General features: G+C 32.5%; 1 protein-coding gene across 2 annotated transcripts in view; it reads left to right on the forward strand.

The window, feature by feature from the left end:
- The window catches only part of LOC117167560 (synaptic vesicle glycoprotein 2B), a 209894-nt gene that overhangs the window by 127047 nt on the left and 69746 nt on the right, over window positions 1-13101 (forward strand). Inside the window, exon 1 of one of the 2 annotated variants that reach the window (XM_033352589.1) lies at window positions 3496-3539. The exons of the other annotated variant lie outside the window; for it this stretch is intronic. The gene's annotated coding sequence lies outside the window, so the exon portion shown is untranslated. Of the gene's footprint in view, window positions 1-3495; window positions 3540-13101 lie in introns of those variants that run through there. 2 annotated transcript variants of the gene reach the window in all.

Consider the following 13101-nt stretch of genomic DNA (forward strand, 5'->3'; position numbering starts at 1 on the left):
TTCAAAAATAACCACAAACTTGAAGCACGACATCGCATAGGTCTACTATCGGCGAGAAAATGGTAGGCATGCTTGAAGACAGTTTATATAAAAAATGGTATGCTTCGCAGACTGAAAAATGTAAAAAAAGTAAGTATTTCCAGGAACATTTAAGAACAGTCAAGTTTAGAGCATTATTTCTGATACAAGGAGAAATAGGAAAAAATTTGAAACAATTCATGAGTATGAGGAAAAATGTTCTGAATGTAATTATTTTTAATTACCGGGAAGAATTTGATAGTCTTATTTTTGGGGGAAATCGCAATATTTTTAGACATGTTATTTTGTTGGGAAACAAGTGCCGGAAAGCAGCTCGAACCCTTTTTTTGCTGCCCAGGAAGTGCCAGGTGCTACCCAAGGATTCAAAACAGTGGGTCGAAGAAAGGCACTAGCGGTCAGCAGTAAAAAAAAAAGATCCACCCTGCTTTCTGGTACTTGCTTCCAACAAAAAAAAAATGCCTAAAAATATAGCAAATTTTGCCAAAAATAAGACTATCTCATCCTTCCGGGTGATTTAAAATAATATAATTTTTATTATTTTTTAAATTTGTCAACTGCGTTTCATTCAAAAAAGTTTTCCTCATATTCATGAATTTTTTCAAATTCTTCCCATTGCCCCTTGTTTAAGAAATACGGCTCTAAACTTGACTGTTCTTAAATGTACCCGAAAACCCTTATTTAAAAAAAAAATGTTCAGTCTTCACAGCACAAAAATTTGTTTATATAAACGTCTTTCAAGCTTATTTACGTTAAACACTTTTAGCATTCATATGACTATTTTTTTATTGCGCTAGTATTTTTTTGGCTGAGTTGTTAAGCTTGAAAGGCAGATGCCTTCCATTTTCTCGCCGATAGAAGTTTTTGAAGATCCTCGCAGCTCATTTTCTTTCTTTTCCAGTGATCGTACTACAATTCAGCTTCGCCACTAAAAATTTGTAAGGTGTAGCAATTGGAAAACTTTTCCGACTTTTCCATGAAATCGTGAATGTTCATTTTCAACATTTTCGCTGGATGCAATTGGAATAATGAATAGGCTGGACAGTTTTCATCCGAGAATCTACGTTCTAGTGCAACGATCAAAGAATCCAAGTATGGAATTAATAGCGATCTCTTCCAAAACTCAGCTTCATTCGATGAAGGATGATTTGAACAATATGTTTGACTGTTCAGTGGTCTAGGTCTTGAGTTCAACTCCGCTTTCTCAGACAATCAACTTGGAATCATTAGGAAGTTCTACGATTTTGGATGTATATCTTCTAAGTTTTTTTTTTATTAAAAAAGAAATTATTTTAGGGTTTTTCTTTCAAAATCATAAAGAACGCGTACTAGAATTTTCATCAAAATTACTGACAATATCCGGAAGTCTTCAGATTATTTGACATGGAATTGTTCTGAACTGACTGTACACAATTTTTTAATACAATTATAGTACTTTTGCTAGTATGATTTTATTTTGAAATTTTGTAAAATAATTAATGAAAATCTTATAAACAATGATTTTTCGTTTTTTCAATTAACAATCAAGAATGTATCGTACTATTTACAAAAATTCCACACTTTCTTATTTAAACAAGCAAAGTTGCACTTTTAATGTTTAAGATTTTGATTTGCGACCCCTCTCGTAAGTATGCGTACTACAATGCTTTAAGTATAGGGTTATAGAGACGAACACTCCATGTGATATATCCTCTTAGGTATAAATGCACTTTTAGTATCGAATAATCGCCGTTCGATACCAGCGGAAGGAAATATGTCGATAGCGATACATTTCTTCCCAAATATCGATAATTACAAATGTTTATCAACCGATAAGATACTGGGATAAGTATATTCCCGTAAGATACATTAATTTATCAAAACCATATTTTGACAGTTAGTGGAAAAAGATTCGAATTTCTTTCAAAGAATTCAAAAACTAAAATTAGCGGTTATTTAGGAAATGGAAATCGAAAATTTCCATTAACAAAAAATATGAATCGACGAGGATTTCCAGGGGGCATCTTTTTCAATTAGGCTTTTTTGTAAAAAAGATAGTTTTGAAATTAAAAAATAAAAACTAATTTTTTTCGCCCAAAAAACGCAATAAAATGAAGATCTCATAAAACCTAAACTGCGATTTCTTGGAAACTGATTGACCAAATCACTTTAAATTTAAACTGGAAGTTTACGACTCCTTACATAAGCCAACCGTATCGACCTGAAAACCCGCGTTTTTTCACAATTCATGTATCAAGGGAGTTTTTAACTTTACGTGTCTCGCAGATAAGAAACGTAATTTTAAACTGCCAGAAATGTTAAAATAAATAAAAATCTTTTAAAATTTCTTGTTTTGAAAGTCATAGGAGCCGAATGCACATCACAAACTGTTATACAAAATACTGGAGTTTTAGGAAATGTTTGTAAAAAATAGGTTATTTATCCCTTCTGAAAACTGAGCTAAATTAAGTTAGTCTAATTCTTAATGGCAACGAATAGATAGCCTATTATTCGTAGAACCCATCTATTTATAAGAAAGTACATTCAAAAAGTGTTAGCAAATCGCAATAATACGTAATATTCAAATTTAGCTCTTCTGGGGCTTTCTTTTGGGGACTCATAAGAAGAGGGGTTTAAAGTCATTCACCTGATTTATCACCAAAATTTATAATTGATTCTCATATTCCCTGACGAATTCTGAACAACATACTGAAATACGGAATTATTCGTAACATTTCATAAACCTTAAATATTAGATTTATAAAAAGCTGACATTTCCATATTTTAAAAGAAAGGGAAACTTCATAGTCTTTGCGCAACCCTTAAATATTAACTACTTTCGTTTAAATTTTGAGCTTTTTGGCGTGAGACCAAATAAATTCAAAACAAAAAATTCACCAAGTATGGATAAGGACTGCCCTATACTGCATACAGAATTAAGTTTGAGTGCGGCTGCTTGATTATTAAACTTTAAGATTTTTCAAATCTTTAAGACGAGATTGTTTCTGATTTTTACGTCTCTATTGTAATTGAAAAGTGAGGAAAGACTTATAAAATACAAATTACGTTTTCTTGGTAAGCAGTTAATTGAAAAGTACACAGTATGAGCAATGACACGGATTGTTTGGGGAACGCACATGTGCTTTGGCATGGCGGTTTTCGAGATCTTACACAACTGGAAAGGCCTGAGTGACGCGGCAACACGTGGATTTCAAGCTCAGATGAAAAAACAGATTCTAGTAGATACAGGGCTTTCGTCGGTGACAGTACCAAAGATGATTGCTGATATGATTTGTGGCCTCACCCACAACTCCGCCGTTTCTGGAAAGCGAGGCGACACAATTTCCCTATATGTGTGCGTGAGTGGGAGAAAGAGAAAAATAATGTTTTAGGCTAAGCATGTGAGGCGGAGTGGGGAGGTGAACCGCCGGCTCTCCCCGTATATAAGCATTGTGCTTTGTCGATTCTGTCTTAGGTTGTTCCCGAACCGGGCAACTTTTCCGAGACTTGGCAAACCGCACACTGTAAGTCACTGATTATTTTATTTATTTCGTAAATCCCAACAATAAGCGAATTTTCACCGACTTAGCAATTGCCCGAAAAATTAGTTTAAATTCAAAGTGAAAATGGCGCGAGTGAAGTGAATTTAGATCCTAATCCTGCACACGGAACTTGGAAGACAAAAGACAGAACAAATAAGATTTCCCATTTATTTCTGCGTAGCGAGCTTTGTCTAAGATTGTGGAGTATGACGAGGCAAATCAAGCGAACCCAGAAAAGTGATTTTCCGAGATCTGACTCGCGAGATCGCAGTTCGACCAAGAAAGAGCGGCTGACGTTTATTTTTTAATATTGAAATTCAGAGATCTCGAAAGGGGCCATTCAGGAAATACGTGATACGTTTATTAGTCATGTTGCCCCTCCTCTCTTGCGAATTACGATTTTCATTATTGTTAATATGGAACATGATACTTTGACACCCCCCCTCCCCCACCCTAGAAACGTATCACTTATTTTTTGTGAATAACTCCAAAGAAAATTAAGGGAAGTAGTTATTTCTTTGCTAAAGGTTGTTGGTTCGTTTTGTCAAGCCCAACAATTTTAGGCAGATGAGGTCCTGTTTTGTTGTAAAAGCTTATAATTCTGAAATTATCATCAGGCTTCGAAAGTAGAGCTTTGTACTTCCGAAAATTAGTGAAAATAATAAAAATCGTTGATAAACATCTTGGAGAAGCTGTGCTGTAATATGATGCAATAAATTTGTTTGGCGTTTTATTCCGTGAAGTCTAATATTGTACTTCTCGGTATCAGCCGTCGTATTTTTTACACAAGGTCGAAGACTGTCATGAGGCGAGTTACGAGGTTTTGGAAAGCGTCAAGAGTGCAAATAAAAATCCTCGTGATAAAAGTAAATTTTCGCAGATATCATTTTATAAATTGTGCTGCTCTTTATTCATCAATATTCAAGATATAACCGGTTCTAACTGCCTATTCCTCGATCGTATACTCCCGGGGTTGAATGAGCTTGTCAACAATTCATTTGATCGGTCACGTGCGCGACTCCTCTATGGGAGGATGCATCCTCCGAGATTGAACTCTGCCACTTCTACCCATGTAACAACCTTTAAATACGGATGATACTGTAGTTAAAAAGTATAAAAGGTGATAAAAAAGTATAAATCCATGATTAAAATAATAAAGGCTGAGTCTAAACGTACGGACCTGACAAGGAAAACGAGACATGGGTTCGTCCGGACATATAGACTCTACCAATTAAGGAATGCTGGATAACCCACTTAGAAAAAGTCCCTCTTGTCCTGCTGGAAAAATCGTGTATCATGCACCAAAGAGAAGAGGGACCTTATTGACGAGTACTGAAAACAAATTCGCCAATAAAGGTTCCCTATGATTAATATGATATTTTATATAAAAAATGCATGGTTATAGCTGTGTTTTTCATTTCTGTGGAGCCTACCTTGATTGCCGCTCTGCAAGGTCATGGGTGTGTAATGACCATGTAAATCTATACCATCAAAAATGCTTACGTCATAGATCCTCGTATATGATAGACATTGCATACCATCCCATAGGTATGTAATGGCCATTACACGCCTATGAGCTGAAAAGAGGATCTTCAGATTCGCTCCACAGGAATGAAAAACGGCCGTAGTCATGCATGTATCATATAAAATAATGTGTCAACAGAAAGCTTCACATTTATGGGGGATATGTCTGCAATTCGTTTTTTATTGATTTGACGGCAATCATATTAATAGCAAGTTTAATGAAAAAATATGTTTTTTGTATTTTTTCATGTTTTTCTTTTATTATACAAATTCAATGGAGTCTCCAAAATTAAAATGTTAAGTTTCCCTTCATTTTTACAACCCGAAAATAATTTATGGCGAAAATATTAGCTCCTTTTACATTCATATTTTTCTAGATAGTTTTAATAGGTCAAGACAAGATGCGATTGCACATGTTGACTCGCGGCAATATTTCTTGTATAATTTTTTTTAACTTAAGCGATCAAGTTAACGTATATAAGAGTATCCTTAAGGATGTAAGATTCCATGAATTTTTCAACATTTCAAGAATAATTTAAAAAATAATAAAAGTAATGTAGATTGATTTAAATAATTAATTTAATGCATGTAAATTAATTGCATATTTAAGTTATTAACGGAAGGGTACTTGTTTCAGTAACTTGACCTTAATTTACTTTACTTGCTTTTTTAGATAAGTTCCTTAAGTATCTTAAAAGAGTTAAGTTACGACAAAGAGTACACTCAGACCCCGATTTCAGCAAACCTGATTTGTGACTTCTGAAAATTGACGCTGCGCGGCAGTTTCAGATGGTAGGGGTTGCGGGTTCAAGGTCGAAGGTTAATAACAAAACCGTAGTCAAATCGGAGCCTGACTGCAATTTAAGAAAATTGGTTTAACATACTGAACACATACTTGCGTACATTGATTTAGTTTAGTTAATTAAATTATTAACGTGAATCTGATTATTACCACTACTCATAACAAATTGCAATATTTTAACTGACTTGCATTGGAACGTGGAATGAAGAACGATTTCGAGCATGGTGTGTACTGGCCTTGATCTTAAGTCCAGGTCCAGGTCCAGGTCCTCCAAACGTAATCAGTCAGGGCCGTGTGAACCATTTCCAGCATACGCGTGTGACCACCGGCGCACTTTATGCTTTGTCACTACCCTGCTGGTGGTCACACATGACTGAGCAAGCCTCTATCGTCCCCGCGGCTCCTCTGACCAAAAAACTGCGGGGCCATCAGTTTTAGAATTTTCGTAACTCCGAGGTTTCTAATTCCAGACAATCGTGTTCAAGGAAGGGCTTTGTAGGCTACAGGATTCAAGAGATATTCAAAACCATGGGAAAAAATGCCCTCATTTCCTTAATTTTTAACCATCGATATAGTGGAAAGATTGGTTTTGTAAAATAAGAGAATAATATAATGTAGCAAATTTTATTAGGGTTTCTGGCGTTGTCTATGGAACCTTAAAAATGATTCAAAATAAATTCATCTGCATGCGAGTAAGTTCTACTAAAATTATAGTATGTTCATTTTTTTACGAGAATTCAGCTGTACATTGCAAAGTTGTTATTTTTTAATAAAAAAAAAAAAAACGTCGGCCTGGGTTCGAACCAGAAGTTTCTACCGATCATGAGCAGATGTTAAGGTCGAGAGGAGTGCCGGGCGCCTTAGCATAAACAATATTTCAGCTACAGTAGAAGTCCGATAACCTGCCGTCCAATAAGTGTACACTTCCCCTAAAACGTCATCACACGTACAGCACGCACATTAATTGTGGTTCTCCCACTACGTGCGCTATTTTGCTAATTTGCGCTCATGATTTATGCACGCGCACACCTGATATCATGCTACTAGAGGGGGCATCCTGTAAGTCCGCAATTCCTGGAATTTTCCGCCCCTACAGCCCCGAAGTTGGAAAGTTATCGGACTTGCACTGTAAGTTCATCTGAGCTTATAAGATAAAAAATGCCAAAACGGAAGAAAAATAGGTTTTCTTTGTTTATAATTTACGTTATTTTCACATTATTTTCTTAGGCTCTTTAGAACACAGTGAATTTAATTCTCAACTGGAAATAGTTTGAAAAGACTTAAAATATATCTCGAAATGTATCTCGAAAAATATAAAAAAGGAAATAAATATTACATTTAATTCTCCCGCAGTCCCGAATATGGAATTTTGATTTAAAAAATATTCATAATTCTTGTAAGCATATGTAGATATATAAAATTAGGTTGACACGTTGACAGTTATTCCTTTCATGAAAATTCTTATAAACAAATTGGTGATTTTGGCACAAATTTAGATTTATAATTTACAAAATAAATAAATTAAAAAAATTCCTGTGTTAGATATTTTATAATTTCAGAAATTATTTTATTTGACGAATGATCTATTGTCAAGAATTTTTAAATGCAGTAATAACTTTCCAGAATTTTCCAATTCGGGAATATTAAATTCTCGGCAAATTTATACTTTGGGAAATTTTCTATTCCGAATATATTAATTTTTGGAAGTCTTAGAGTGTAGGGGATTTTATTTTTCGGAATTTCTTAGTCGCCCCCACAATTTTTATAATAAAATACACAAACAAAATATTTAGTGAATAAAATAAATTCCATGTTTCACTGTTTTTGTCGTAATCGGTTTTATTACCACAGTGAAACTCTGAGACTGGGCCGGTTTTGGTTCACGCCTGAGCGACCGCCGCTCACCTCGCACAGCTCCTTTTACTCCTACTTGAGGCGCGGAGTTAGTGCTCGAAAAAACTATATTAGGTGGCCCTATCTCTAGAGTCCACTCTAAAACTCAATTTAGGCATTTTATCATAGTTAAAATATCCCATTTAAATTATTAACAATGGAACTTTTACAGAAATGCTTTCTCATAGAATAGAAGATGCGCGCGTGGTTGTCTTTTCGATTTTATATTTTAATTAAAAATAGTTTTATGAATGAATTAATAAAATTTAATTATGATTATAAAAAAAGCATGTATAAGTATTCTCCTTTTTTGAGAAATTTTCGATTCTCAACTTCGACTCTCTGAATTACTTAGGGAAATGAATGGAAAAATGGAAACTTTGCCTAATTAAATATTTACTGGTTTTCTAGTTATCATAAAAAATGCGGAAGCGTGCCCTAGGCAGAAAGAAATCGGTCGATTGGTGGACGCACTCTTTTGTCTTTTACATTCCGTACGTTCTAACCGTCCTGATTCAATATTTGCGTAAAAGAACTATTTACATTCAGGAATTATCTGTAGCATAAAAACCATGGTAAAATCTCAGAAATTATTATAAAGATATTGAATCTCAAAATTTTAAATTTTCCGTATTCTCTAACATAACGAGAATGTGAAAAAAAACTTCTAATACAATAACATACATTTTATAAGTCAGTGAATATTGAATGGATTATCATTTCCAGGTATTGAGTTCTCATCCAGTAAAGAAGTTTATCTTAGAAGACTTTTATCATGTTCATCTAAAAATGATGAGCCCAATTCTTGCAAAAGGCTTACAGCTATACATTCTATACTTACATCCAGAATAAATAAAAGATAATCCTTAAGGAGGAAGCAGTTTTCATAAAATGATCACAATAGGATAGGCCATATAATGAATGCCCCGAAACGGCTTTGCAGTGTTTTTTTTTTCTATGACGGCGTGATTTTTTCCTAGTAATGCAGTAATTTCTAATTGTTTACTTCGTATCTTCATTCACTTCGAAGCTAATTTCAACCAAGTTAAGTAAAATACCAAAGTATTTGGGCTATAATGTTCTCCTTAGGTATAACTGTAGATTATCATTTTTAACAATTATAATAATTGTTAATTGTTGATTGATTTTTTTATTTTAATATCACTATTAACTTAATAAATAGTACAGTAAACAAAAATTCGTTTCTTCTATGCGGGAATGATCAGGCTGAGTTTTTGTTCACAACATTATTTGATCTGGACACGCGGATTCCTGTTACCGATACTTGTCGACTTTAACCATTTTCGAGAATTTATTTTATATGTGTGTAAAAATGGTTTGAGTTTATATACTAAGAATTTTGATCATGATAGACAAATTTATTGAGTCTATATACCATAATTTAATCATTTAATTTTGAAAAATTTTTGTACGTTTTCGAACCGTATTAGCACAGCCGTGAAACCTTCTAAATTTTTTTCCATAAAAATTCTATGCGTACATTTTGACTTGATTTCAAATATCATAAATATTTTTACGCAAGTCCAAAATTCCAATTTAACCACTAAATGAATTACAGTCGTTATTGAACATTGTTTTTTAATTTGCCTTTGAAGAATGTTATTAATTCACCTGCGTCTTATTTGTCGATTACATTCTCACCGCAACGATATTCGCGCTTTATACGGTCAACGATCAGGTTATACAAACAATTCTGTTTGAAGAAAAGCGATGCAGATAATAAAATAAGATACCGCAAACGAAAATGATCTAACTTTTTGTATTTTGATCCAATCGACCAATTTCATTGGAATAATTTCTAAATCTGTTTCATATATTCAAAAAAAGGCCGATTGAAATTTCTGAATCTGCTAGAAAAATAGTTTTTCTATTTTTAGAAATTATTGTAAAATTTTTTTAAAGTTTTGAAAATACTCTATTCTTTGTAATTGTGATTAGATTAACTTGGTTATCGAACTTAAGCTTTATTTTGGGACCCCATAAATACATATCAAAGGCTCATTCGATTTGTCAAATTCTTCAAAAGTTTATAGCGTCTTTTTTCTTTAGTCTCATTCATCCATTATCTCATGATAACCAATCAATTTCAAAAAATGCCTTTCACTCTTGTCAATCAGTGTTTCTTCTACACCACATTCTTGTAAAATCCACTAATTACTGACTTGGTTCATTAGCATTTTACCATTAGCGTTTTTTAGCGCTTCGCGTTTTTTATTCCGCAGAAATTACATATCAACCGTGTTCACTTTACTGATTACCCCTATAATTTTTTTGGTAAGTCCAGGTCTCGCTGACATACAGCACAGTGGTTTTAAGCATACAATTACATAAATATTGCAATTTTAACTTTATTTGTCATCTTTTTACTTCTAGTAATAACTCCTACACTGCCGTTAATCATCCTACCGTCGTTGATACACTTACACGTACATATGCATTTTCGTCAGTAGTAAAATACTTCCAAGATACACGAAATCATCAACTTGTTCAATCCTCTCTTAATCAAAGGCAATATTGCATTACTGTTATCTCATGTCTTCTTTCAAATACAATAATTTTTCTTTATTTACTTTAACTTTAAAAGTCGCCTACACAGAAAAAAACGAAAGATAAAGTTTACATCGATTCCAGGTGAAATATTGACCGCAACACAAATTAACCTTGCTAGGTAAACTTTAAATGAATCGAAGATAATTTTCGATTTTGAACCTTACCTGGATAATCTTTTGCCTTATAATCCCTCCATTTTTATTCGACATTCAGCCAGAATCATGACGCCAGCGCTGTCTATCGTCGTTTAGCTTCATTAAATTGGAGAGCAATGGGGATTCCCACCGGTCAATTGCTTTTTGCGCTTTTTGCAAAATGGTATTAAATCAGTTCTAATTCATCTGCAATAATGTAAATTATATCGGAGGAGATACATCAGTGAGAACAAATGTTTTTGTCGTGTTTTCTGTTACTGATTCTACATGTTTTACCGAAATTTGCTCACTTCAGCGTGACGCAGTAGACGAAATGTGAATTATTCTCCTAACCATGGTGAAACTTTCGCCAAAATATGTTAAATTTTCAACCGTTGCAAGTCTTACCTGCTACAAATTTTAACTTTTGTTTTTTTCTGTGTTGTTTTAAATCTGGTTTCCGGATTTATAGCGCGAATTCACTCATAATTTGCCGTTTTCTCATTGCTGCTAAGGATGCCGTAGCAGACTACAATCTTTATTCCATCGTATGATAAACTTTCGCCAAATAGCAAGTAAACTTTAACAACGGGAAAGTTTACATGCAACAAAATTAAACTTCAGTTTTTTCTGGGTACTCTTCGTGCTAGTATCCACTCTGCTCAACATTCTCTGAAAATGATCCACTGATTCTAGCTTAAGAACCTTTTCATTTGCAAATGTCAAATCCGCGCACCTTCTCTATCCCGAGATCAATACCTTCTTCGGCTAAGAGAGAAAGCCATATTGAATATCCAAGAGGACATAATGCATCCTTACCTAACCCCCTGTCTAATATCAAACAAATCACTCAGGTTTCAATTGATTACTGAATTTATGCTCCACCAGAATTTCTCGAAGTTGAACTCGACGCGGCAAAAGTAGTTGATTAAAAATCCAGTGGCTTTTTATGATAGTCTTGAAAGTCAATTAAATTTCAAAACCTTCCGTATTCAAGAAAATGATGGATCATCATTTGAAAAGCATGTGACATTTTAACTTTAGAATCTCAGAGACAGAACTCGGAAAACTTAAGCGAAAGTCGCTAAAAATTTATTATGCAAGGGTTTTATATTCTCTTAGATAAAAAATCTGAATTCTGAACCAAACAGTCTATAAACACTCAAAACACGATTTCTCGATGGAAAAAAATTTATTTTTGAATGTATTGTTATATAATCTTCATTCTACATTTCGATACGAGGACTTCAAATATTTTGACCTGTTTCGTTTGTTTTCGAAACGTATTTTAAACCCAACTTTTCGTGCATTCGTTTGCTACCAATTATATTGTCTAATGTCTAACTTCCGATTAGATTTTTTTGACATTGCTAGATATATTTTGAAATATTTTTAAATTAAAAAAGAAAATTTTTAATTATTTTCCGAAAGGAATATTTGAAATTTTCACACGAATCATTAGAAATGTTGGTTATTATCTTAAAACTTTTCAAAATTGCCAAAAAGCTTTAAAATTTTGCTTTGAAATCTTAAGAAAATTTGTTTTTTATCTTGAAACCTTTCAAAATCCATCAGAAGCTTTAAAATTTTATTTAAAACCCTTCTAAAATCTACATTTTATTTTAAAGAAGTTCATCTCTTTTCAAATTATAAGTAATAGGTTTCAAATTTTTCAAAACTTCCTAATAATATGTTCTAAAATAATTCAGAAATTTCTTAAAATTTTTTTAAATAAAAATTACTTAAAAATTCATCGGGAGTCTTTAAAAAATTGGCTTATTTTCTCGAAACCTTTCAAATTTCTCAAAATACTTCTAAATTTTTGGTTCGAAATCTTCAAAAATCTAACTTGCAGTCTTCTAGATACTGTTTTTACTTATTTATGGAATTATTTGAAATTATTTGAAATTATTCGAAAAACATTAAATTAATTATTCATTAAAAAAAATACAAATTTTCCTAAAAATCTTAAGAAAATTTATTCACTATCACTTGTAAATTCTTTTTTCGAATTTTTCAAAAATCTAAGTTTTGTTCAAATTTGTTGAAATATGAAGTATTCTCTTAAAGATTATTTTAAAAAATCACTTAAAATTTGTTTAACATTTTTTAAAATCCTTTATGTTTTTAATTATTTTTTAAAACTATTTAAAACTTATAAATATCTTTGAAACTTACATGAATATATATTCTAAAATTTCGTATTCTTGATAATTTTAAAGATTTCTACATTTTCTTTCCTAATTTTACGAAATCATTTGAAATGTTTGAAAACCTTTCTCAATTTTATCTTCAAATTAATTTTCTTAAATGAAAAATATTTTCAAATTTCCCCAGAAATCTTAAGAATATTTTTTTTTGCTCCACCTTTCAAAATTCTTTCAAAAAAAACGAATTTTTTTAATATTCATAAATCGCAGCAATCTCTTTAAATTCAGAAATTTTTTAAATATAAATTTCGTATAATATATTTATAATATTTTAGTTTTTTTTTTCAAAACTGTCAATTATAAATGTGAAAATATATACCAGGTGTATACATATGAAACCGGTATTGCCATTTAGCGGCCAGTAGGCACACTTGTAGGCACTGTCGGAACTTACCATTTGTGCTAATTGG

The sequence above is a fragment of the Belonocnema kinseyi genome, chromosome 1 (assembly GCF_010883055.1).
Source record: "Belonocnema kinseyi isolate 2016_QV_RU_SX_M_011 chromosome 1, B_treatae_v1, whole genome shotgun sequence".
Classification (NCBI taxonomy): Eukaryota; Metazoa; Arthropoda; class Insecta; order Hymenoptera; family Cynipidae; genus Belonocnema; species Belonocnema kinseyi.